Source organism: Podarcis bocagei (genome assembly GCF_964188305.1).
Source record: "Podarcis bocagei genome assembly, chromosome: 4".
Lineage (NCBI taxonomy): Eukaryota > Metazoa > Chordata > Lepidosauria > Squamata > Lacertidae > Podarcis > Podarcis bocagei.
The window spans coordinates 26,551,265-26,579,027 of record NC_138128.1 but is presented as its reverse complement, the minus strand read 5'-3'; the positions used below and the strand labels follow the sequence as shown (position 1 = coordinate 26,579,027).

General features: G+C 44.1%; 2 long non-coding RNA genes across 2 annotated transcripts in view; one reads left to right on the top strand and one right to left on the bottom strand.

Moving 5' to 3' along the window:
- LOC308585219 overlaps positions 1-27,763 on the bottom strand; it is a 38,979-nt gene that overhangs the window by 2,989 nt on the left and 8,227 nt on the right. The gene's annotated exons all lie outside the window — the stretch shown is intronic.
- Positions 14,474-21,479, top strand: LOC308585218. The gene is made up of 3 exons (XR_014007163.1): positions 14,474-14,648; positions 17,439-17,607; positions 20,862-21,479. It is a non-coding gene; the product is annotated as an uncharacterized lncRNA (long non-coding RNA).

Here is a 27,763-nt window from a genome sequence, read left to right as displayed (position 1 = left end):
GTTCGCTGTGGGAAATGTAATTATAGGTGACGCATTAACCTTGGTTTATTTCCATTTACTTTTTTATCATTAAATGCAGTTGGGCAGTTTTGTACCTTCCAATTTAAAGTTTTCAGCAGAAGCTCTCTCCCTGAGAAAGAAAAATTAGCTTGCTCTGGGCTGTTAGCATCCCTGTGACTAGGAGGTTTTATATTCTCCCTGCTTTTAAAGAAAATCAGCGGAAGGCAGTATAGTTACTTGCTGTGTATGTTTCCATTCCCTCTTCATTTGAGGTGCGATATCACCTGTCTTCAGGCAAAGGGACAATCATATGGATTGCTGGTGCCAGAAGCAAGCCATGAAGGTATAAGACTAATTTGTAATAATTTATTATTTATACACCACCCATCTGGCTGGGTTTCCCACTTGAAGGAAGGGGCAACAGAAAGTTGAGAAGGCAGGAAATTATTATTTATACATCATGATATACTTATCCCACCTTTCTGCCAAGGAACTCCTCCATGGCATGTATGGTACTCCTCCATTCACCCACTATTTTTAGTCTCACAACAACCGTGTGAGGTAGGTTAGACTGAGAGGCTGCGACTGGCCTGGGGGCACCCAGTGAACTTTATGGCAAGTGGGGATTTGAACAATGATCTCCCCAAATCCTGCTCCAGTATCCAAACCATTATGAGTGTTTTGCAAGCTTTGGGTCAGGGACCAACAATGAATTTTAGTCCACTTCCAGGTGGGCCTCAGCATCTCAGCCTGCCTATTGGTTGTGCACTAGCCCTTTGATTCGATAGAGGCTGGTACTCTGTCTACACAGTGCAAAGGCACATGTAGAAACGGGGACTGATTCAAGAACAAGGTGAGGGTGAGTGTAATTGATGCTGCTATTGAGCTGTCCAAGCCATCAGGGTTCGGTCAGTCAACCAGCTACAACTCCACCTAACAGTTACATCATTCAACCCACATTTTCTAAATGCTAACAGACTGACTGTTGAATTATCTGTTCTAGGATCTTTCCTGGTATTGATGTCACGCTCACCGGTCAGTAGTTACCTGGGTCTTCCTTTTTTTCCCCTTTTGAAGATGGGGATAACATTTGCCCGCCTCCAGAAAATTTAAAAGGGGGAGGGAGAAAGAGATAAACTCTTCTGCCATTGTAAGACCCTTCTTTCTGAAACTATTGGGGAACCCCTGAAACAGCACCCAAACACCAACCAGTGACTGGCATAGCATTCTAATCTATTCCTGTCGCTGGAATGTTAGGCTAAAAGGAAGATAGGCAGCTGTGCATGACAACTCATAATTATGTTCATTGTAGGATCACCCCAAATATGAATGAAATAGTACTGTAAGTCAAACTGCAGATCTAAACTGCAAAGGGAACCAGTGGCCATGCATAAGGAGAGACAGGGGGACACGTTTTGGGGGAAGCGGGTTCAAGTGTGATGATCAAACAGGCCTTCAGTTGCAAGTTGCCCCAAAGCACTGTGCACAACTCTACTTATTGCAATAAAAATGTAGGTAACGGAATGGACGAAGCTGAAGTTGTTGCGCTTGGATGCACTGTAGAATACAAGGCACATCTCTATTCTTGAGGAGAAGAAGAAAAATCCTCAACAAATATTTGAGAAGGCAGGCGATTGTCAAAATTGAAGGGTATTGCCAGCTGATGTTCAAAGGGTGGGTGGCACTCATCATTATTTGTCTGCAGTGTCACATTGCTAAACTACCAATTTAAACAGAGAAGTGTTTCCACAGAGACGGAATCTGCTCTCACATTTTCTGAAGTAATTGACTAGGACATGTGTTTGAAGAAGTACATTAAAGACTTGTTGTGTCTGGAAGGGCTGACATCTAGGAATTAAGCTATTAGCTACTTCCTTCTCCTGCTACCCAAGAAGCTCAGTGATGCCAAAGTGTCAGGAACAGTTTACTAGTGTTACCCTCAAGAGGGTACACTTCAGAAAGGGAAAGGAAAAAAAGGGGAAAAAACAATAACCACCCAGCTGTTATATATTCAATGTTTTTATATGATTAATGTTGTAAAAATTGTAACTCCCTTTTGCAATTTTAATGAAGCTCTGTTCGGGAGGAACAGCTTGCAGCAGTTTCGCAGCTGTTTACATACTCATTACCCTGAGGTAGCTGTAGACTTCAGAAATTAAGCTTCCTTTCACCTTCACTTATGCTTTTGTAATCCCCATAAAGTCATTAGGCTGCATGCATTTCCCACGCAGCTGTAACTGGGAATTGGAGAATAGGCCCCTGTTTAGTTTCCTCCTGCAAAACTGCCCCTACCGAGTAAGGCATCAACTGAGCGTCATCTTTCATTTCATCTGAATTGTTTGCGGCCTGCCTCCGTTCTGAAAAGTCAGGGCATATAGAAGTTAAAGCATACATATAAAGTAGACCAGGGGGAGACAGAAGGTAAATTGGGATCTTTTGGGACATATCTGGATGGTATAAGTCCCAAAAGTTTAACAGCAAGCAAAATTGCAAAGGAAAAATATATATATTTGGCATGACTGGTCTTGTGCTATTCACTTATCTCTTAACCTCCTTGTTCCTCACCTGTAAAATATGGACATTAATTAGATGCCTTTTATTGGGGTTTTGAGCAGCTTTTCTGGCCAGGTTTAGATTTTTTAAATTTATAGTTTTATTAAATTTCAAAAATTTCACATGTGCACCCCAAAACAGATTTTTCTTTAGTTTTTATAGATTTTTGTGACAGATTTGAAGGGAAGGGCTGTAGCTCAGCAGCAGAGCATAAACTTTGCATTCTAAAGTTCCTGGGGTGAGTGCAGTGGTTGGGGCAGAAATTATCTGAAACCCCAGAGAGCTGCTGCCCAGATCTTTCCCAGACGGCATCTGTATTAGAATCGTTCTCAATCTGTTTTTAATGTTTCATCACTTGTCCTGGGCTCCTTTGGGTGGAAGGGCAGGATAGAAATTTAGTAAACAAGACCTCAACATAATAGTCATTCACAAACATCACAGAATCTTTTCCTGGAAGAAAAGGTATCCCAATTAAAGGGTATCAGCTGTTCTAAACTGTATAATGTGTTTTTGCCTCCCACCACTCCAAATAAATGTATAAACCAGTTCTTGGGGATACAAATTGCATGCCAAGTGTTATGTAGACAAATAACATGGGCAAAAAATGTCTTAGACATACAGATTATCTTTTACAATCTGAATCAGGTGAGGCGGAAAAAGTGCTGAACCGCTCTTTGGGAGCAGTAATGGACTTGATGAGGACCAATAAATGTAATCCCGAGAAGATCACTGGTGATGGATAGTTCAGCTGTGCACACATTGCTCATGCAGAGGACCGCAGTCTGCCTAAAGAAGCAGGTATACAGCCTGCTTCTTTTAGATTCACTTTGTCACATGAGCCCAAAGTAGACTTAGTGGCATGGAGTGACTTCTATCAGCCAATATTACAGCTATGGTGCCCTCCTGGATACAGGCAGCAGACTCATGGCTTCCCATGATTTAGAAACTTCAAGGTGAGAGTTACAGCATAGCACTTTACATGGTTCTGCCTTGGGAGAAAGTTCAAAAGCTGTCGCTAGTCCATGATACTGTGGCTCCCATTTCATTTCTGTGGTTCTAACCCAGGGGTCTGCAACCTTTAAGACAAAAAGAGCCACTTGGACCCGTTTCCGAAGAAAAAACAACAACTGGGAGCCGCAAAACCATTGCGACATTTAAAACAAATATATCTCCGGAGCCACGATCTGACAGCGGGCGGGAAGGTGATGTCGGGATGGTGCGTGACTAACGCACGCACCGCCCCCATGCGACATCACAGCCAGTACAGTGCCCGCCACAGTGAGGAGTGTCGGGGCGCACAATGCGCCTCCTCCCCTCGCTAGTATCCGCCCCGGAGCCGCAGCAAAGATGTAAAAGAGCCACATGCGGCTCCGGAGCCGCGGGTTGCAGACCCCTGTTCTAACCTTTAAAGCTCTACATGGACGGTCTTCTCTCATTCTGGTCTGTTCATTAACTGAGATAATCATTTGAGGCTCTCCTCCAGGTATCGCTGCTTTCCAAGATGGAAACTGAAGAAAGTCTTTTCTGTGATGGCCCCTCACCTTTCCAATGCCCTCTCCAGTACAGCTGCGAACATCCCATCTCTGATTTGGGGGGCCGATTCTGCTCTTTGCAGCAGCCCAGAGCTGAGGTGATTTGGGGCCAATCTGACACAAATCTGGGGGCAAGGCCCCAACTAATTCAGTGGCCTTGCACAGTGTCTAATGATGATTTTCAACCCCAATTAAATATGTAATCAGGTGGCAGGTAGAAGGAGATGTATGCAGGCTGCCTGTGTGTCTCTCCTCCCCATTCTTCTTGCTGCCAGGCTGCCCCTGTTTTGAAAGCCTGGAATCACTCTGTATGGAGCTGATCCCAAGTGAGGGAATCTGGCACTCCAGCTGAATCCTGCATCAACCCATACTGGCCCAATTCGGTTCAGGATCCAGGATTTCATCAGAGTCAGTACGCAAGCTTTACCATAAAAAGTGGTACAGGGTGACTATTTGAATTGGTAGAGCTGCACTGTTTCTTATCATTGGGCTTGTGCAACATTTACTGAGAAGAGTGTGTGGGCTGCCATTGTCTGCCCACTAAAAAATATCAGTTATTCTCTGCACATCCATAGGCAGGAGAAGAACTTCCACATAAGAGGGTTTCCATACAATATTGGCTCTTTACCTCCCGTTCAGTAATTGTGCAAATCACATGACATACATTTTGAATTCATGTATTGCCTGAAGGAAAATCTGATCTACAGATCCATTGCCAAAAGCTAAACAAGCATACCATTTATTTATTTTTTTAACGTGAGGGATGCTTTCTTCCAGTCATACACAATTTTCTTCCCCTCCCCTCAAAAAATGGTTTAAGTTTTCATTAACCAAAATACTGCTTTCTGTAAACTGAAAGAATGATGTGTTCCAGCCAATAGAGAACAGAAGCCCTTGGACTATCCCATAATGCAGTGAATAACCTCTGCTGCCTCCCTCCCCAATTAAAAAGTCCAACAAGGGGCGGGAGCAGGAATGGGGCAAACATTTGATACCATCGATAGTAACAATAGCATAAACAAACAACCTTTTTAAATGCTTTTTATTGTAAGCCATCCCGCTAACTTTGGGGTATTAGAAAGCATGAAATATAAATGAAGCAGATAAATGAAGCAATCAAATTTGGGCCACTGCATATTGTCTAAATTATAACAGGGAGACCTTTGTGCTTACATTGCCAGTATTTATTCATTAAGAATTCCGTCTATTCATAAAAACCAAAGGCACCGTGTTACTATAGCGCAGGCTGCATTTCTGTCATTAAATGCCTCATCAAAAGTCGCTTTATTCCCAATATTATTCATTCTCTTAGTTCCTTGCAAACTTCCTTTCCTTGCAATTTGCAGATGGAAATGTGATTACGTAACCTTACTAAACAGTACTTTGGAGGTGAGAGCAAACATCAGGAAGTGTAAAATAAATGTGGCAGGGGCTTCTGCATTCCTGGTTGCTTGGAAGTAAAAATGTGTGTATACAACTGTAAATATTGCATTTTATCCTCCGAGTCTCATGAAGAAACTTCTACACCTGGATGCTTGCAATTCTGCATGGATAAATCCTTCTTGCTCGTCCAGGATCACATTTAAATCATGGCTAAATGCTGTGATTCATGCATTGTTCAAGTAAGCTACTTTACTAAAGAACAGCAATAACAATGAGACTGCTCCAAATATTTTCAATCTCAATTTTCAGTCCCCAAAAAGGAATTAAAGAAGGCAAGGGGGAATATTTTCTCCAAACCTCTGATTGTTAGAATGGTCAGCTTATTCTGCACCTGTTCAGTTCCACTGTTTCACTTACCTGCTGGTGCTTTAATTCCACCCCTTCCATTAAATGCTTTTTCCTCATCCTAGATTAATCATATTCACCACAGTGACATCAGCACATAACTCATCAGATTTTGCAAAGCGATTATGTCACTGAGGGAAATCACTGTCAACTGTGAGTGAGGAAAGAGAAGGTGCATAGATCATCCCAGCTAATCAGGGGTTGTAAAAGAAATGAGATGATGTCATTACACTACCTAGCCAATCCTGATGTTGTTGCAGGCAAACAAAATCAAACGAAGGGAGCACATTTCAAGACTACCCAAAATGCCTAAAGTAGTGGGTATTTTTAGCTTAGCCCTAAATTACTACTAGATATAGATTCATATTTATTAAATTTATGAGTTCTGGCATCTTTCTGTAAACAGCTTTGAGGAGTTCATTTTACAACCAAATGGTATATTAATTATATGGATTTTTATGAAAGAAATTATATGAAGACATCTCAAGGTTATGAGCAATAGAAATATCACCCAATGGGGGGGGATTCAGCAAAATAGTCACATCTGGTAAGCATGTCAGAAGCGTACCCCACCCAATGAACATCTTTCACAATCACCACAAAATAATCTACGTACTGAAAATTCCCCAAAACAATAACACCAGCATTCAAATCCCAGATAATACGGAACTGTTTTACCTAGTGCCAGAATGATGTCAAAACTGGCACCAGGTGAGCCTGTCTGGGGAGAGCATTCAATAAACTGCTACCAAGACTACTACTGTTAGCATCATTAGTGGCTAGCTGGATATTTTTAGGAGTGGTTCATAGCTACACTGCAATACTGTGTTGCAGATCCCACTTGTAACTAAAGAATGCCTATTTAGTTGCTTAAAGGAATTCATTAGTGGGGAGGTGATGAAGTGTTTCAGGACACTCTTTTTTGAACAAACAACTGATAAGAAAAAAACCCCAGCAAATTATCATCTGGGTCAGAAAAAAAGAGCAATGCTGTAGTTGGCCAAGAATATACTTTAGCCTCTGTCTCTTTGCGAATAAGTACTAAGACACTTTTGAAGTCCCATATGAATCAGAATAGCTGATAAGGATCACACTTTGAACATCAGGGCACCTTATTCTTTAGCCAGGAATCGTCTCCTTCAGTCTGTATTACTGATTTTTCAAACTATGAGAAAAATTCCTGCAGCATCTACCATCCCAACTGCCTTTTAAAGAAGTAAATGGTATTAGTAAATGGTATTAGCAGAAGAACCAGAAATTGGTGTCTTCAATATATTCATACTGGAGGGTTCTTATGAATTAATTAATGAATTCAGCGAATTATGAATGTCAGACAGATCTGTTTTGCTTCGCCCTTATTTTTGCTAATGAAATATAATCCAATAACCAGTTCTACCCTTGCAAGAGTCTAATTCACTTAAGAGCCAACTGTCATATTAATTATGTTTATATGAAATCTGTATTACTGTTTAATTTCACAAACACACACTCTTGTGACCTATGTATAAAATATAAAGATTCCAGTTGCTTTAAGAGGACCCCCACCCTCCAATGCCCCCCCTCACATTTTTCATCCAGTGTGTGGTCTGAGTAAACACTTTTCCCAGTGCTGATTTGCATACAGCTACTAGAAAAGTAATCATCATTTCATAAGGAAGTATTTGATCTACACCACAAGTCAATGTAAAGCACATGTTTCACGGTACAGTTTTTGGGAGGCTCTCAAAAAAATGCAGGTCAAATATAAAAGAGTTACTGTGTCTATACTTTGCTGAGATTGTAGGGCACACATGGAAATATCTAGCAGATGCTGAAATTTACCTTTTTGAGGTTTTCATTGCTAAGGATCAAGTTTCTAGTCCTCACAGCCACAAAAAATAAATAACTGAAAACAGGTTGGGCAAGACTGCTGAAGTCTCAAAAAAATAACAGAGCTTTGGGGTAGACTTTTAGGGATATTCCATGCACTGCCTCTGACATTGTTACATTAGTTGTTTATAAAATGCTTTCTGTCACAAACTGAAATGTATTATAATCAAGATGAAATAATGTTGGCTGATGCAGAAGCTTTTGTATAAAATAGTTTTGGTTCCATTTCCTAACCTTTGACTTAGCTTGGAAGTTCTTGCAGCACAATCTGTTTACTTAGATGTTTGGAACACACTCAGCAGAAAATCTAAAGCAAAAATGAGAAGCTCTCATCCTACCATGATTTTAAAAAATAATAATAGAGCAACATGGGATTTGAGAGCTCCCACAACAACTTAAACCACAGAGCCTAGGACTTGCCGATCAGAAGGTTGGCGGTTCGAATCCCCGCGACGGGGTGAGCTCCCGTTGCTCAGTCCCAGCTCCTGCCCACCTAGCAGTTCGATAGCATGTCAAAGTGCAAGTAGATAAATAGGTACCACTCTAGCGGGAAGGTAAACGGTGTTTCCGTGTGCTACTCTGGTTCGCCAGAAGCGGCTTAGTCATGCTGGCCACATGACCCGGAAGCTGTACGCCGGCTCCCTCGGCCAATAAAGCGAGATGAGCACCGCAACCCCAGAGTCGGTCACGACTGGACCTAATGGTCAGGGGTCCTCTTTACCTTTACTTTTTACAACAACTTTGTAACCCTTCTTGATTCCCACTAGCATGCCTTATCTTCAGTTTTTGGACAAATTCCTCATCCAAGTGGCCTTGGATTTGTCTTGTCTATCCAACATCTGGCAATGTTACCTAGTCCACGAGCACATTATTGGCATGTCCTAGGGTGCTTACGGATATTGGCATGCATGATTCCATTTGCTACTGAGCCCAACCAAAATACTCTATTAGGTCAGATGCATAGAAATGATTTCCCATAGTTCATCCCACACATCTGATAAACTGTAAATGTAACCTGGGGCACTGCTGTTTAGTATTGGAAAAGTCAAATGCAAATTGACAGAGGAAATAAACAGTAGGCAAGAATAGTGTCAGGTATCAGTGGATGTGTTGGTAATGTGAGATTTCTAGAATACAGCATCAGTAACGGCATTTAATGCACGTGTAGTGGGACTGTGCCAGTTTTTACTGAAAGTGTAGATTCTGTCATGGAAGGCTTAAAGGACACGTGAGTCAAGAAGCCAGATAAGAACTTTATTGTTTGTCTCCAGCAAGAGCAGAACACAAAATTCCTGACTCCACCTGTATCCAGTATGACATAGGAAGCTGTCTTATATTGAATCAGACCATTGGTCCATCTAGTTCAGCTAGATTTGAGAAGTGCATATTGAGGAGGGAGGCTGCTTCAAGTAAAAGGAATTAGAGCTGTCTCCAGGTTTGTGTAGCCCCTTGGGAATAGGACATCTCCCTGCTATTCCCATGCCCCTTCCACCATGCCATGGTCAATGGGTAGTCCCAGATCCTGTCTCTTATCCTCTCACTCCTGCCTGTCATAGCCTCTTTGCTGGACCACAACACAGAGAGCTCAGTGGAGTGGAAGGCCAACATGGAGAGTTTCTGAGCTGTACTTGCCTGAGGGCAGAGTCATCACCCAAAGTCAGGTCCAGTTCTAGGGTCAGGCTAACAGCAATCCACAGTCCAGGGGTCAGGGAATCTGATGATCAAGGGTCAAGACGGGCAGGCAGCAGCAAGGTAGGGCCAGGAACTACAAGTGTTGGTACCAGCATTTGACTGCTGTTGGAAGCTCTTCTTAAGAAGGCTGAAGCCAGTTGGTTCTCATCAGCACCTTCTCTGTGCCCCTGAATGCTAAGCAGCTGCAGATGGAGTCAGTCTGCCTTCTCCCCCTACAGGCTACTGCTCTTCAGGCAAAGCTGACCCCTGGCCCACGACTGCCACCCTATAAAAGTCTGGGGCATCTTCCTACAAATAGCAGGGAGAGAGAAGGAGAATTCTGCATTGTTGCCAACTGAGAAAGTAGAAGTAGAAGCAGCATAAAGGAGGATGCAGGGCAGAGGCAAGGAGGTGTTGCAGGACCATCAGCAACTGCCTGACTGTGCCACCTGCTACCACCAAGCCTTTAAGGAACCGCCCGGGATACAGCCGAGAGAGGAGAAGGAAATAAGGAAGGCCAATGGGAACCAAATCAGAGTGAAGCAAGAAAGATTGTATGGGCGATGGGAGAGATTTGTGCACTTAGAGATGCAACCTATTGCAAGTAAGGAATACAGAAAGCACAGTGAGTAATGACTGCTCCACGCTTAAAACGGGGGGCGCCCTTTGCGTGGACGCGCGCAGCCCCTAGATCTGGAGCGGCTCCAACAGCATAGGCTTGGTTTGCCTTCCCTCAGGTGGGATACCTGGAGGTCTCCGCCTACCTCAGTCAGTTGTCCAATCCCACCTGGGGGAAGCGTTGCCAAGGAGACCAGGCCAGGTAGGGGAGGGATTACCTGCCCACACAATAGAGGGAGGATCTTACCTGGGAATCCTCACTTGGCTCCAGAGCTTCTCCCACCCTACCCACCCTCAGTTAATGTCTTATTTGCAGGTTAACTTTTCTTCACAGGTTTTGCAGGTTAACTTTTCTTCACAGGTATGCGGGCGCTGCTACGTTAAGGTCGCTGTTAAAGGGCCGGAAAGGAATTTCCCTGCATTGGCAGGTTTCGCCTTTCCAGTAGCAAAACGTCACAACTTTGGCGGTATCAGGCCTTGGGCGGAATCCTTTAGTCCATCTTCTTCTTTGCGGCGGCGATACCAGGGTTCCCCGTTAAAGGGGTTTCTGAAGGGAGGCTTTGACCGTACGCCGAAAGGTTGTCATTGCTCTCCCCTGCGGCGGCGGCGTAACGGGGGCGGCTATCTCTGCTTGAACATATGTTCTCCAGAGCTGGCCCATCCCCCCCACACACACACACTGGATAACCCTGATGCTCCCTAGGTCCCCGGCTGGGGACTGGGGAGGGAGAACGCCCAATGCCTGAGCCAAGGTCTACCCACATTTGAAAGTTAATAAAGTTGTGGCCAATTTAATCCCATAGCACGTTGTCATGAGTCGTTATTTCACATAACGGGGGGACCGCGCGGGACTCCGCCTGTCCACGCAAAGCACTCTTCGCCAACTTGGTGCTGTCTGAACTTCCCTTAGTCTTGGCCAGCATGGCCATGTTGGCTGGGGCTGAAGGGAGCTGTAGTTCTGGATAGACCAAGTTTGGTGAAGGCTGGACTAGTTGGAGAAATTGTTTCATTATCAGTCACTGTAACATAATCTTATTGGCACATTGGGAGAAAGGTGGTGTGCACTCCCCATCCCCCTTAATTTTTTTGCCTGCCATGCTCCCTGGAGTAAAAAGTTTGTTCCTGTTTTGAAAAATACAGATAAACTGCTTTATTAATATTGCATCATGTTTTCTCTGTCTCACAGCTGTAATGTATTGAGACCCACCACTGTTTGCAAGCTATTATGTAAACATAGCAAAAACATTGCTTACAGTAATTAGGGTAGCTTTTTTCCAGCCTCTTTTTCCACTTTCCTGCTAATTAAATTTTAGAGATTACTGTAAATAATGTACTTTCCGGGAAACCCCAAATGCTTATCAAAAAATAAAACCAAAGACTTAATCTCAAATGAATAAAACGGATCCTTCTTTTTACCCTCATAAAAAGCTGGTATATCTATCTCTCGGTGTGGTATAAAAGCAGCCAATGGAAAGATACTGTATTTTCCCTTCAGAGGGGGGTGGTTCATTACACAATGGAATACGAAGATTGGAAAGGACGTGGAGGTGTCAGGTACAGGCTAGACTAGCAGGAAAGAATTCTGGTGAAAAGGATAATGGTGTATATTCCAGAGTTAGTGTAAGGCCCAGATCACACTCCCCACCCCCACCCCGCTGTGTAGGCTTTCCAAATCAGGAGCAAGCCTCAGGCTCCATACCCACCTCCCAGCTTCAATATCTCATGTCATGGAGGTCATCAGAAATAGTCTAAAGGCACAGAGTGCATCCCTCTAACTGAAGCTAAGTGCATGCTACCTGGTTGTTACCTGGATTGGAGTCAGCCAAATTTCCTCCAAGGAGTTCAAAGGTTGAGGCAAGGGATGGACAGAGTTGTCAATTTCTGTTTCTCTCTGTTTCTCATTTCCCCCAGTCTTAAGTTCAGTTCTCCACATTTCTGCAGCAGTTTGCATTTTTTGCTGTGCTTTTTTCTTTTATGTCTCTGATTCTTTTTCTTCTCTGATTGCGCACTACCCACTTGCTGTTTATTGATCGCTTGACATGGAAATATTTATCAGCCACTAAGCATGGCAAAGTACCATAGCACAATAAAAACAAAAATACAAGTAGTACCGTAAAAACATAAAACAATTCTCAAAAAAGGAATCAACTCACTCTTCTGGGAAAGCCTGCAAAAATTGAATATGTGTTTCGCATCCAATTTGCTATGCCATGTGGATATTATGTGACCAGTGAGATGAATGAGTTGTGAATGGCTGATTGATACAGTCCTGACTGCCAGGTAGTCTTGATATTTGAACAAAGAATCTTATGCATTGAAGCTGGGCGGGTGGATAGATTTTGCTTATATTCTGGCCTCAGAGCCCTTTTCAAGGAATCTCCTTCACTCATTCTTGTCATTAGCTGGCAATATGAAACCTCTTGATTGGCCAGGTCTGATATACATAATGGGACTTTACCAGTCAATAGAGCTTTACACTCTGCCTGCCAAATCTTAGGCTCTGCTCCGAACTCCAACAAGTGACCTTACTGTCATGGTCCGGTCTACGGGCGATCAAAGTCCTGGCTGAGGACGTCAGGACCAGGGGCAAGATGGCTGGGTGGGAGCAGGAACGAGAGTCCAGAAGCCAGGGATCCGAGGATCAGGAAGCAGGGAGTCACAAAGTCAAGGGTCCGAGGGTCAAGAAGCAAGGAGTCACAAAGTCAAGGGTCAGAGGATCAGGAAGCAAGAAGCCAAATGCAGAAAGGCAGGAAACGTGTTGCTGTGGCACAGAGCCGAAGGGAAATGCTGACCTTATATCCCTTCCCAGCCCTAGCCACCAGGTGCAGTGAGTTACCAAGCGGCCTCACCTGTGTGGCTGCGCCTTGCCTCTCCAGAACAAACTTAGGAAGGCCCTAGACCTGCGAAGCCCTACTGATCACAGGGTCTGGCTCCTGCACACACTCCTGACACTTACCAGGGATAAGGAATACACAGATCTGGGTATCAGGTTAATCCTCCCATGCTCCAGCCTGATACTGATTTGCAACAAAGGATTCGACTGGCTGTCTTTGTTGCCTCCAACACTTCCATAATATTATGATGAAGTAAACAACTTAAAAAGCAAGGTGGGGAATGTTAGAACAGAAATGGTTTTTCCATTCATTGTCTTTGAAGACACGGTTTCCAAAACAAGCTCATTGTTTTAGCAATGAGCAAATGACACCTTTTGTGTGCTGGGATTAAGAAACAAACACAAAAGTCACCTTAAATTGTCTAACTTTGGTCTTGTTGAGTAATAACCATAAGCCAAACCACGGCCAAGTGTGAATACACAAGTGTTCGTAAAAATTGTGTCCTTCCAGCAGTCCTGCTGCTGCCACGCTACCCAGAGCTAAGCCTTTACCAGTTTCATGGTGCCTGCAAATAAACTCCTGCCTCCAAGCAGTTTGTATGTATACAAAATCTAAGTGCCACAAAACTAATAAAATTGCTTGCTGGAAGGGCACATTCAGCAACAAAGCATTTTAGCTATTAAAAAAAGACTAAGGTTATATATATATATATATATATATATATATATATATATATATATATACACACACACACACACACACACACACACACACACACACCCTAAGAAATTTCTAAGTATTGGACAGACCTCCAGGAAAAAAGGCAAATTTACACCAACCGTGTACAGTGGTACCTCAGGTTACATATGCTTCAGGTTACAGACTCCGCTAACCCAGAAATAGTGCTTCAGGTTAAGAAATTTGCTTCAGGATAAGAACAGAAATCATGCTCCGGTGGCACGGCAGCAGCAGGAGGCCCCATTAGCTAAAGTGGTGCTTCAGGTTAAGAACAGTTTCAGGTTAAGTACGGACCTCCGGAACGAATTAAGTACTTAACCCGAGGTACCACTGTATGTTCTTGTTCAAACATAACTCAAGAATGCTGCCACCTAGCTATTAGAGGTGGCAGTTTTGCAAATATACAGGGCTTGGCAAGTTAGGATTCCCTTAGGTATTTTTTGCCTCATTCAGGAAAGAAATGCAATGGCTGAAGTGTTTAATAAAACCTCACTTTTTTTTCACTATACACCAAAGATCTGTAAAGAAAACCAGGGATGTTGACTGGGAAGAGCTGGACTTGCCATGTTTTGCAAAGGCAAAGGGCTGTGACCTGGAGGTGGCAAATGCACTCAAATACACCTGACCTTTGCATCTGGACAATTCATGCTGATCTCCTGCTTATGGGCGAGCAGAGGATATATTGACATCACTGAGACCAGTGTAGACTACATGTTGGCAAAAACAGCCCAGCATTAGGTTTCCCTGTGCCGTATCATTGCTCCTGCCATTCTGCCTGCTCCCATTTCCTACAACGTACCAGCTGAAAAGACATGCAACTTGCTCTAATAGCCAGGAAGAAAACACCCTCCGATCCTTAACTGCAATAGATGCAGCTGTCTGGGAGTGGGGTGGAGGAGCTCCCATTGTCAGAGGAAAGTGGATCTGTGGCCCTTTGGCATCCTTACAAATAAGGTCACACACTTGGGGAAAGGGGCTGTAGTTCAGAGGCAGAGCACCCACCTTGCCTTCAAAAGGTTCCCGGTTCAATCCACAGCAGCTCCAGGTAGGTCTAGAATTGTTTTTATTTTTTATATGCTGCCCATCTGACTGGGTTGCCCCAGCCACTCTGGGTGGCTCCCAACAAAAAAAAATTAGCAAAAACACAATACAACATCAAACACTTATCCAATCCAAATAACTTTATTGTACTAGCTATTGGAAGGGACGCGGGTGGTGCTGTGGGTTAAACCACAGAGCCTAGGACTTGCCGATCAGAAGGTCGGCGGTTCGAATCCCCACGATGGGGTGAGCTCCCGTTGCTCGGTCCCTGCTCCTGCCAACCTAGCATTCGAAAGCATGTCAAAATGCAAGTAGATAAATAGGTACCACTCCGACGGGAAGGTAAACGGCGTTTCCGTGTGCTGCTGTGGTTTGCCAGAAGCGGCTTAGTCATGCTGGCCACATGACCCGGAAGCTGTACGCTGGCTCCCTCGGCAAGTAAAGCGAGATGAGCACCGCAACCCCAGAGTCGGCCACAACTGGACCTAATGGTCAGGGGTTCCTTTACCTTTACTAGCCGTTGGACATGATAAATCAGGATCAAAAATAAACATAAGCAAAAGGGATGCTGCACCACAAATAATAGGTCTCTACAGTGGTACCTTGGGTTACATACGCTTCAGGTTACGAAATATAATAATAATTTATTATTTATGCCCCGCCCATCTGGCTGGGTTTCCCCAGCCACTCTGGGCAGCTTCCACAGAAACAAAAAATACACTAAAATCACACATTAAAAACTTCCCTGAACAGGGCTGCCTTAAGATGTCTTCTGAATATCAGGTAATTGTTGATCACTTTGACATCTGATGGGAGGGCATTCCACAGGGTGGGCGCCACTACCGAGAAGGCCCTCTGCCTGTTTCCCTGTAGCTTTGCTTCTCACAATGAGGGAATCGCCAGAAGGCCCTCGGCACTAAACCTCAGTGTACGGGCAGAACGATGGGGGTGGAGACGCTCCTTCAGGTATACTGGGCTGAGGCCGTTTAGGGCTTTAAAGGTCAGCACCAATACTTTGAATTGTGCTCAGAAACATACTGGGAGCCAATGTAGGTCTCTTAAGACCGGTGTTATGTGATTTCGGCGGCCGCTCCCAGTCACCAGTCTAGCTGCCGCGTTCTGGATTAGTTGTAGTTTCCGGGTCACCTTCAAAAGTAGCCCCACGTAGAGCGCATTGCAGTAGTCCAAGCGGGAAATAACCAGAGCATGCACCACTCTGGCGAGACAGTCTGCGGGCAGATAGGGTCTCAGCCTGCATACCAGATAGAGCTGGTAAACAGCTGCCCTGGACACAGATTTGACCTGTGCCTCCATGGACAGCTGCGAGTCCAAAATGACTCCCAGGTTGCACACCTGGTCCTTCAGGGGCACAGTTACCCCATTCAGAACCAGGGAATCTTCCACACTTGCCCGCCTCCTGTCCCCCAAGAACAGTACTTCTGTCTTGCCAGGATTCAACCTCAATCTGTTAGCCGCCATCCAACCTCCAACCGCCTCCAGGTACTCACATAGGACCTTCACCGCTTTCACTGGTTCTGATTTGAAAGAGAGGTAGAGCTGGGTATCATCCGCATACTGATGAACACCCAGCCCAAACCCCCTGATGATCTCTCCCAGCGGCTGCATATAGATGTTGAAAAGCATGGGGGAGAGGACAGAACCCTGAGGCACCCCACAAGTGAGAGCCCAGGGGTCTGAACACTCATCCCCCCCACCACCACTTTCTGAACATGGCCCAGGAGGAAGGAGCGGGACCACTGTATGACAGTGCCCCCAGCTCCCAGCCCCTCAAGACGGTCCAGAAGGATGTTATGGTCGATGGTATCAAACGCCGCTGAGAGATCCAGCAGAACTAGGAAACAGCTCTCACCTTTGTCCCTAGCCCACCGGAGATCATCAACCAGTGCGACCAAGGCAGTTTCAGTCCCATGATGAGGCCTGAATCCTGACTGGAAGGGTTCTGCATATGCTTCAGGTTACACACTCCGCTAACCCAGAAATAGTGATCAGGTTAAGAACTTTGCTTCAGGATAAGAATAGAAATCGGGCTCCGGCGGTGCGGCAGCAACAGGAGGCCGCATTAGCTAAAGTGGTGCTTCAGGTTAAGAACAGTTTCAGGTTAAGAACGGACCTCCGGAACAAATTAAGTACTTAACCCAAGGTACCACTGTATTAAGAATCAAACACTAAAAACTTTTCTGGGAATGTTATCTGTGTGAAACCCCAGAGAGTCACGATCAGTCAACCTAGACACTGGCGGAGGAAGAGGGGGGCGGGGGGAGTGCACCGCCCTCAGCAGCGTGATTCTGGTGGGGTGTTATTGCGGCTGCACCCGCCCACTCTGGGTGCCACGCCCCCAGGACACGCGCCATGCCCTGTGGGCGGCACGCCACACCCCCGGGATACATACCACACCCCCAGGGTACACGCCATGCCCCCGTGACGCGTGCCAGCCCCGCCCCCTGCCCTCCGGTGCCAGAGCATGAAGCTCTGCCACTTAACCTAGAGAGCATGGAGCTAAATAGACTAATGGTCTTACTCAGTATAAAACCAGCGTATGTTCCTAAGATGCAGAAATGCAACACCAAAAAGCATTTGTTGTACTTTGGGTCATTAGGTTTATCACTTTTCCTTCTCGGGTGTTGCCAAGAAGACTTGGCATGCCTCACAAATGATTAGAGCTCAGTTAGCAGAGCACTGTCTCTCCTGAACCTATCTCAAAAGTTAAAAATATCACAGACTTTTGCAAACAAAGTGCTCTGGAAACATGAGCTATGTTTCTTTTTTTAATCAGAAGAAGTGGTGAATGAAGGAGGCACTGATGATCAGCAAGATGCTGCAACTCTTGTTAAAGCTGCCAAAATCTGAACCATCCCTTTCTGGATGGATTTTGATTAGGAGAGGGACAAGATTTTTTGCACATCCACAGGATGCTTAATCTCATCTCAGAGCCTTCAATAAAGGTCAGTGTGAAATATCACATCCAGACAAATAAGATATAGATTGGCGGGGGTGGATAATTGGAGATTTATATACTATTTAAAAGTGCAAGGAAGACCAAAATAATTGCTTTCGCCCTCATGGGCTCTGCATTAAGGGATTGGACTAAAGGCATCTTTAGCTGAAAATATCTAAATCAATTATTTTCTGGTCTAGCCTGCCTCAAAGGGATCGTTTTAATTAGGGTACCAGCATTAGTAGAGATTGCAGATTGTATTTCATTTGAACTTTTTCACTTTATAAATCCCTTTTGGATATTATGCTTATTTTGTGTTCTTATTGTTTCTTTCTCCAGTTTGTGTTTTTCGGTATCAGACTGATTAAAATGTACAGTATTCAGCACTGATTACAGCGTGTATAATACTCCCACAATGTCAAACTTAATGACGAACATCTGCTTAACATCTTTAAGTACATTAATTGTGCTCACCACTCTGGCCATACATATTCATTCATAACCATTTCTCAGCTATTCCACAGAGCTTGCAACATGAATTAGGGGCTGCTCGAATCTGAAGTTAATTGGCAAATGAATATATATAATAGTTTTAACAAAGAGCCATATATGTACATGAAGTGCAAATAAAAAAACTATGTGATGGGGCAAGAGGCTTACAGAGACTGCTGGGTGAACAGCGGGTTAAAGTCAAAGCAACATCATAAGGTTTTTGCTAAGAGAAGGGAGGAATCAGTGCAGTTCAAATTTAAATGCCTATCTAGCTAATCTGCACTCAAACCTAAACACAGCCATGCATCAAATTTCCTGCCTTTCTCAAGTTTGCAATGCAGTTTTCCACAAGTGATGGGTCCAAAAATGCACCTACTGGTGAAAAACAACGTACAAAAATGCATTATGTTGGAGAAAACTGTTTTACAAAAACGTGTCTCGTAAGCAAAATTGCAAAACAAAAAACGTGTATGGTAGGAGAAATGGGCATGAGAATGCTGAGGATTTCTTTTTTAAAAATCACTAACTATTAAACATACAGTGGTACCTCGGATTAAGTACTTAATTCGTTCTGGAGGTCCGTTCTTAACCTGAAACTGTTCTTAACCTGAAGCATCACTTTAGCTAATGGGGCCTCCTGCTGCCGCCATGCTGCCAGAGCACGATTTCTGTTCTCATCCTGAAGCAAAGTTCTTAACCTGAAGCACTATTTCTGGGTTAGCGGAGTCTGTAACCTGAAGCGTATGTAACCTGAGGTACCACTGTATTTGGAGAACTGAACTTAAGACCGAGAAATGAGAAATGGAAACTGACAGATTTTCCCACCTCTAGCCTTTACAGAAATATACTTGCATCACTACACAGGAGCCATTTGTTGGAAGAACATCTGTTTTGCATGCAGAAGGTCCCAGGTGAATTCCCAGCATCTCCAAGCATACCTGGTGGGGTCAGTCAGCATAGATAATACTGCGCTAGATGGACCAGCCCAGTAGCTAAACTGGGGTTTTTGAGTGTTTATACTGACCTCATGGAAGCCCAAGGCTTTGCAGTTTATAACTATGAACACTCAAAGATCCCAGTTTGTCTTGGGGCAAGCAACATCCCTTAGCCTGAACCCACAAGTTGAATGCCCAGCAGTCAAATAAGTGTATCGTAATATAATTGTATGGCTTCCCCATGCTATCTGTTCAGTTCTCCTACCACCAGTCAATAATATAGACGTGGTGGCCATGCTAATCTTCTCTGTATCATTCCAATTTTAGTATATGTGCTGCCAAAGCGAGCACCACGTCTTAGCCTTTTGGCTAAGTTCAGGTGTAATAATACAGACGTGGCGGGCTGCAGAGACAGAGAAGTTCAAAGGGCAACTAGCAAGGGGAGTTAACTGCATGTGACCTGCTTCAAGCAAAGTATCCTGGTAGTTATTACCCTTCAACACTTCCAAAGCACTGGCACTGGTTGGTGTAGGTTGCCTCTGAACTTCAAAAACCTTGATATCTGGCTGGTGGAAAGCTGGATAAAATCTGAGGAGGGAGGCAGAATATATTCCCACCTCTGACCAGACAAAATCGCCATAGCTTTGACATTAACAGCCTCAGCTCTGCTTCACCTTCAACAATGACACAACACAGTGTTTGCTAAGCAATTTTTCCCCCCTTTACTTGTTTTGCCTTAAGCAGACAGTATGGTTTTTATAATCAGTTAATTTTATGACAGGGCAGTTTAATCTCATTACAGCCTTCATGATCCAGTGGCTATGTTTGTTGCCACTAGGTAATCTGGCATTTGAAAGCTGCAGTTATAATTACACCTCAGGATCAATTAGTGCAGCAATTTGTTAACATCCAGAAACTAAAAGCACTTAACTCTTCTGTTTCCTACTTCTTTAAAAGGGTGGGCATTCTTTCTCCAGCTAGGGGTGTGTGTATAGGTTCATAGACAGACAAGGCTCAGGGAGTCACAGGTTCAAATCCCCATGTGGCTGTGAAGTTAATCACATTGAGCTAATTGCTACCTCTCAGCAGGGGCTACCTCACAGGGTTATTGTGCGAACAAAATTTGTGGTGAAGCATGTATGCAACCCCGAACTCCTTGGAGTAATAGTAGAATTAAATTGAATTGATTAAAAATTATTTATCTTTTTTAAATAGAGCATTTGTTTTATTGTGGAGCACTATGGCAAGCATATTGCTGGACTGTCTGTTGTTTCTTCTGATTCCTCAGATTCAGATTTGCTGTTCTTTTGCATATATATTTTGTATGCTTACCTGTAGGGGCCTATAAAGGTAAAGGGTAAAGGGACCCCTGACCATTAGATCCAATCGTGACCGACTCTGGAGTTGCGGCACTCATCTCGCTTTACTGGCTGAGGGAGCCAGTGTACAGCTTCCGGGTCATGTGGCCAGCATGACTAAGCCACTTCTGGCGAACCAGAGCAGTGCACGGAAACGCCGTTTACCTTCCCACCAGAGCGGTACCTATTTATCTACTTGCACTTTGACATGCTTTCGAACTGCTAGGTTGGCAGGAGCAGGGACCGAGCAATGGGAGCTCACCCCGTTACGGGGATTCGAACCGCCGACCTTCTGATCGGCAAGTCCTAGGCTCTGTGGTTTAACTCACAACGCCACCCGTGTCCCTGTAGGGGCCTATGCTTTAGCTGTAATGGGTGGGAAGAAGATTATTTTGATATTTTGGTGCTGTGTAACGTATTACAAGTGGAAAGGTGTGTGATCATATCGTAATACAAATATTTTCTCTTTTTTTCAGAAAACAAGCAAGCAAATAGCACATGCTATAGCTACAGTGTTAAGCCAACCACATGTTCATTGCTGTGTTTTTAAGCAGTGATTTCTATGGGAATGATTGTGACACTAACATTATAGGAGCAGGCGACAGAAACTTACTGAATTATCATAAAGCTTACAGAGAAGCACTCTGGCCAGAGTGACTTACTGTCAACCAGCACCGTTTGTTTGCTTTGTGCTGCCTTCCTTCTGGCATTCCACTTAATGTGCCCAGAATAGAAGTAGGCGACAGGAACATTTGGCACCATGCCCCCATATGAAAGATAACTGCTGTGCAGTAATAAGATAGCTGTGCCTCTGTCCACATTGACTGGGCAAGGAATTGCCATGGCATCCAAGTGAGCTTGAAGAGCAAACTGAGATGTGCCAACCAAACCGCCCGGGAGCGAGCAACCTCCAGTTCGTTTCAGACTCCCCTTTTCTGTTTTGCTGCTGTTGTTTCAGTTTATGGCAAATAAGAGCAGCTGTAACTGAGCATCCCAAGGACTGGACCCTTCTAGCAGATCCAAAGGCCACAGCAGCCCACTCCAGCTGCACCCCAAAGTGCCCTACTTTAGGTCTTTGTCATAGGCTATTGCCACTGGGGGAACTGCTGCCACTAGCAATTGTGCCATGGTCATTTCTCACAGGTTCACATTCTTAAATTTAGTTCTCCACATTTCCACATCAGGTTGGGTATGTATTTATTTATTTATTTATTTATTTATTTATTTATTTATTTATTTTACAAAGAAATTCCTCATGAAAATTTATCAGCATTTTTAATGCACATTTTTCTTAATATGCACATTTTTGTATGCAGCTTTGACTAACGCAAACATTTTTTTAAAAAAAGCATTTCCTCTAATGTAACATATTATTTTAAATATCATCTTCACTAATATATGCAATTCTATGCACACTTTACCCCAATGTATCAATTGTGGTGCACATTACATGGCTGGAATACTGAGCTGCAAAGTTAAGAGAAGTGCAAATTTTGAAGAAGGGTGCTCTTTTGGTTTTGGAAAGTGTGAGTTGTGTAGGTTTGCCTTTAACTATAAACTGAATTGAATTCATCCCCCATTCCTATGGAGCCAACCCAATGAACACAGCATTAGCCTCAACAGTGACAGAGCCTGCGGCCACTACTAGAACTTGGCAGATAGGACCTTGGTTTATCCTAACCCTCTTGAGTGATACAGATTAAGGATTAGGACTAAGTGATTTCATGCCATCTTCATGAATATCCAGCAATTTCTAGGTGCCTACATCTCACATTTGAAGCACTGTTTACTTCCCCCACTCCATATGAAATTTGATTACAGTGGTACCTTGGGTTACATACGCTTCAGGTTACAGACTCCGCTAACCCAGAAATAGTGCTTCAGGTTAAGAACTTTGCTTCAGGATGAGAACAGAAATCATGCTCCGGCGGCGCGGCAACAGCAGGAGGCCCCATTAGCTAAAGTGGTGCTTGAGGTTAAGAACAGTTTCAGGTTAAGAACGGCCCTCTGGAACGAATTAAGTACTTAACCTGAGGTACCACTGTATTGGATTTGTTGAAAGCATGCCCACCAGTGTCCTCAAACGGATTATATCACTGTACTCCTCTTAAAGCATAGCATAACTGTTATGTATTCAGTGGTCTGTGTTTGCCTGAGCATGAGTCTGGACTAAGGAATCTGAGCCCCTGTGTTCTGATTCAATACCTGATATCCAATCACAGAACATCTCAGGATTTTGGCCTCTGCCATTGGCCCTTAAACTCTGAGTCATGATTCGCAGCTTGGAATCTTAGACAGCCAATCATGGTGGGAGTGGGAGTGGCCTAGGCCTTCAGAAATGTATATAAGCAGATGCTTTGCCCTTGTTGTCCAGTTCTGTTCAGTAAAGGTTCTTGTTGTTATCACTGTGTGTTGCCTCATGGGAACCCACCTACACTTAAGTAACAATACAGGGTACATTAATTTTACTCATACAATGGTACCTCGGGTTACATATGCTTCAGGTTACATACACTTCAGGTTACAGACTCCGCTAACCCAAAATAGTACCTCGGGTTAAGAACTTTGCTTCAGGATGAGAACAGAAATCGTGCTGCAGCAGCAGCCGTGGGAGGCCCTATTAGCTAAAGTAGTGCTTCAGGTTAAGAAGAATTTCAGGTTAAGTACAGACCTCTGGAGCAAATTAAGTACTTAACCCGAGATACCACTGTACTGGTAAAATTACTGCATCAACAGTAAAAGAGTTAAAAATTACTGCATCAACAGATTGCAAATAGTGCCTGCCTTCTCTGTACTGGGTCCTTTAAACTGGTAAACAAGTTAGTGGAAGAGGATTAAAAATGAAGACTTTTTCTCTCCTTGTTTAGTATGTCTGATAGCAAGACTTCCACACACACCAACACATAAGGAATTATTGTTGAGATGTGCTCTGTAGCTGCTTTAATGAGAAGCTTATCACTTTCCTGGAATGGATTTATCTAAGGACAAAAAGTCCTAAGCCCCCATCTCTTCGTGGCATTTCAAATGCAGCAGACACCATAGAAACATTTCATAAAAGCAAAAGCCTAACTAGCCCCGCATACTTTTTCTTGTTAGTCTGGCCTGTATATTAGAGCAAATTTCAGCATGGAACAAGATGTTAATGACGCAGCTGGCTGTGTGTAATGAAACAAATGCGCTCGGAGATGGACTAAAAGCATTTCAATTGAGCCACTCGCTATTTCTGATGATTGCCCAGTCTCCGGCAATTTGTTTTGCAAAGTCACAGGTCATGTCACGCCGTGCTCCTCTGCTCCTCTACAATGAAGCGTAATTCTGAAGAGAGAAAGGCACAAATTTAAACTCTGGCTCTGCCGCAATGGCCAAGGCCTTGAAGCTTGCAAGAACTTGGAAACTTTTGTAAAAAGAGCACAACTACTGCATCCATGCTCTTACCTGCCTGAAAAAGGAAGGGAGTGTGGTTCCTGCCTGCCACTAGCACCACATTTTCTATATTGCACACCTCTTGGAAATCAAGCAGTTGCTCAACCTTCTAAATACAGTGGTACCTCGGGTTACATACGCTTCATGTTACATACGTTTCAGGTTACAGACTCCGCTAACCCAGAAATATTACCTCGGGTTAAGAACTTTGCTTCAGGATGAGAACAGAAATCGTGCTCCGGCGGCATGGCGGCAGCGGGAGGCCCCATTAGCTAAAGTGGTGCTTCAGGTTAAGAACAGTTTCAGGTTAAGAACGGACCTCCGGAACGAATTAAGTACAGTGGTGCCCCACAAGATGAATGCCTCGCAAGACGAAAAACTCGCTAGACGAAAGAGTTTTCCGTTTTGGAGGTGCTTCGCAAAACGAATCTCCTATAGGCTTGCTTCGCAAGACGAAAATGTCTTGCGAGTTCCTGTGGGGTTTTTTTCCTCCCCCCCCCTTTTTCTAAGCCGCTAAGCCGCTTATCAGCTGATCCGATAAGCCAATAAGCCACTAAAAGCCACTAATAGTGCTAATAGCGCTAATCCGCTAATCCGTCAACGGGCTTGCTTCGCAAGACGAAAAAACCGCTAGACGAAGAGAATCACAGAACGGATTCTTTTCGTCTTGCGAGGCAACACTGTACTTAACCCGAGGTACCACTGTAGATAAATAAACGCACATAAGCAGATCTTTAAAATGAGGCTGAACACAGAAAAACAGACTGGTTCCTCTAGAAAGGGATAGCCAATATGGCACCCACCAGTAGTTGTTAAACCCCGACTCCCATCATTGCAGACCTGATCATTGACCAGGTTGGTGGTCATGGCTCTAGGAGGTGGCAAGGGGAAGAAAGGGTAGCAAAGGGGAATGATAGCACATGCAGCAAATGCATGTGGCGCAAAGAAACATGGTAATCGCAGACAGGCAAGAGTCCCAAGGCCAGGGTGCATGGGCCAATAACCCATGAAGGACAAATGCTACCAACTCTATGAACCAGCACTTGGGATCAATAGAACTTTCAGCCAGATGGAAGCAAGCATCATTTTATCTGGACTGAACATCCCCAGACCCCGCATTATTATTATTTTCCATCATCCACAGTCTCCACTTTTGCTATCACCAGAGCCAATCTTCTGGCATCACAAGGCCCCTCTTGGAGACCTGGCAACTCAAAACAGCAGCTGTTTAACAGCAATCAGTCAATATATTGACGTGCAAGAGGAACTGGTGTTTCCAGCCTATGGCTGCTGCACTCAAAAAAGCACAGAGGGAGAAAGAGAGAGAGAGAAATCCTAAATTCACCCTCCCTCCCCCATTGGAATGAGAAGTTGCGCAACATAATATTAATAAATCTAATGCAGTTCCCTTTTTTACGTTTGCTTTTAAAGATGTTCTAGCGCTTCTTCCCCATATTTCATTCTAATGTGACTTTCCAGGAATTTTATGTGACTCTCTGAACTATGAAATGTGAGCCCAAATTGTTCAACATTTTCTCTTACTTTGTTCCAAAACGTAACATGCAGTCACAGGTTGAAGGGTGAAATAGATAATGCATGGCGTCCTTTCTAAGCCATTCTGTTTTATTATTGTTTATCAGAGAAATAATAAATAAAGCTCTGCTTCCTCCTTCATGTGACTTGGTTACGGGAAGCAAGCAGTGTCTCAACTCTTACACTGGCAATAGTTATTAGAAACCGGGTCCTCCCTTAAAGAGGGCACGTGTTGTGGTGAGACCTGGCAACCAAACCCTGTGTTGTGGGTGGGTTCGATTGAATAGCCACAACACCCAATTGGTTGATGCTGGGTTTAATCAGGCCAATGGGACACATGCTAAATGGATCAAGGGACCCATATATACCTATGCACGTGATCCAGAGCTTCCTCTTTTGGTGTGTGCATCGGAACACCCGCCCACCTCTCCCTACTTTTAGGGCTTTGCACTTGACCTTGCTATGCCGTCGTGTGTTGTCTGCCATTGGGACAGGGGCACGGCAGGAATTTCCCCCACTTGGCTGATTGGCTGTTGCCATTTGGGTTTTGCCTGCCACGTAGCAAATCATCACAACTTGTAAGGTTGCGGATAGGCTCTGGTTCAGGTGATAGGGATCGGAGAACGCTCTCGCCATCCCTATGTGAAGGGTATTCCGTTAAAGGAATCCAGGGACTCGATGGTTTCGTCAACCCCTGAGAGGGGGTTGTGCCCGAGCCTGAGTCCAGGGGGACATTTGGGTGGCAGAGATAGCCTGTTCCTGGCTTTCCGCTTATCCAGGTGTTCACCCTAGTCTGACCTATGCTGGAACCCTGGGTCAGCGCTAGCTGCACGGCAGGGAGCTAGTCGAACCAGAGCCTATGCAACCACTCACTTGCTGTAATTAATAAAGATGTGGCCTAAATTCTGCCAAAACCAAACCAAAATTTGAGCCTTGTCTGAATTTATTTAAGGGGGAGGTTTAAAGGTCTGAACACACAAGTGGATACATAATTCAAAGTGGATTACAAAGCAGGTTGTATCCAGCACTGCAGAGACTATTAACAGAGTCTCTTAAATAACGCAGAGAGAGTCCAAAGAGAAAAGTATTCACTTTACTAAGGAAACTGAACAAAACAGTATATAATCTGAGGAGAAATAAACCGACAGATTTTTGTTATTCTAAGGCCTTGTACATAGCAGGAATACATTCAACTCAACATACAGAGGAAAAACCCACTCAGAACTATGCAGCCAATCAGGGCATGTGCCACCTCAGTGAAGATCATGCTACTCTTCCTGGCTGCTAAGCAACATCTCCACCCATCTTGGCTAGTTGACTTTAACACTAACAGAGTTAATCCTTAAATTACAAATTGATTGATCTCACATAAACAGTGTTTGACTCATGCAATGGGACTTCACCTTCCTCTTCTCTCCTCACGTCCCCTCCCTCAAAGAAATCTTCTTTAAGAGGTCTTCCAACCCTCTGGAGCAGATTTTGAGGTAAAGCGACATTGTGCAAGTGGAAGTCTGTTGCGCAAGCAGAAGGGCAACATTTGACACAATGCAGATAGTGTCCCCAAAGACAGTAAGAGATAAAGGATAGAATGGTGGTTAAGGGCTAACTAAACTCTGACAGCCGCTTGTTAGGGAAAAGTCACTCCAAGATACAGTGGTACCTCAGGATACATACGCTTCAGGTTACAGACTCCGCTAACCCAGAAATATTACCTTGGGTTAAGAACTTTGCTTCAGGATGAGAACAGAAATCGTGCTCCGGCGGCATGGCGGCAGCAGGAGGCCCCATTAGCTAAAGTGGTGCTTCGGGTTAAGAACAGTTTCAGGTTAAGAATGGACCTCCGGAACGAATTAAGTACTTAACCCGAGGTATCACTGTATATTGCAGTGACCAGAACAAAGAAGTGCAAGAAATGGAATGTTTAAACCATTCTCCACCATGGGGGGGAAATGAAACTCAGTTAATCTTGTAACTTTTTCTTTCTTTCTTTCTTTTTTACATTTATATACCAACTTTGTTCTGTCATGGTCAAGGAACCCTGGGCATGTGGTTCTGAGGAGGTAATTTCTCCCATCAATGACCAGTGCCAGACCTGCTAAGCAGCAGCAAGATAGTGGCCTCATGCGCCTTCAGCCCATACCATGAAACCATATTTTAGCATCAGTAAAATCTAATTATGTATCATGTTGCTGAGAGGTGAAAGGATGGCATAAAATAAATTACGTTTTATGGATGTTTTCATGCTTTCCCTATGCAATACTAATCTTCTACTGGAAGAGACAGACAATATACAGACCATAAAAGTTAATTCCACTCAGGCTAACATTTATTATTATTATTATTGTTCTGTTGAGCGTTTCTCTTTTATAAAATGATATTTAGAATATTAACAACACATTAGCCCGACATCAATTGCAGAAGA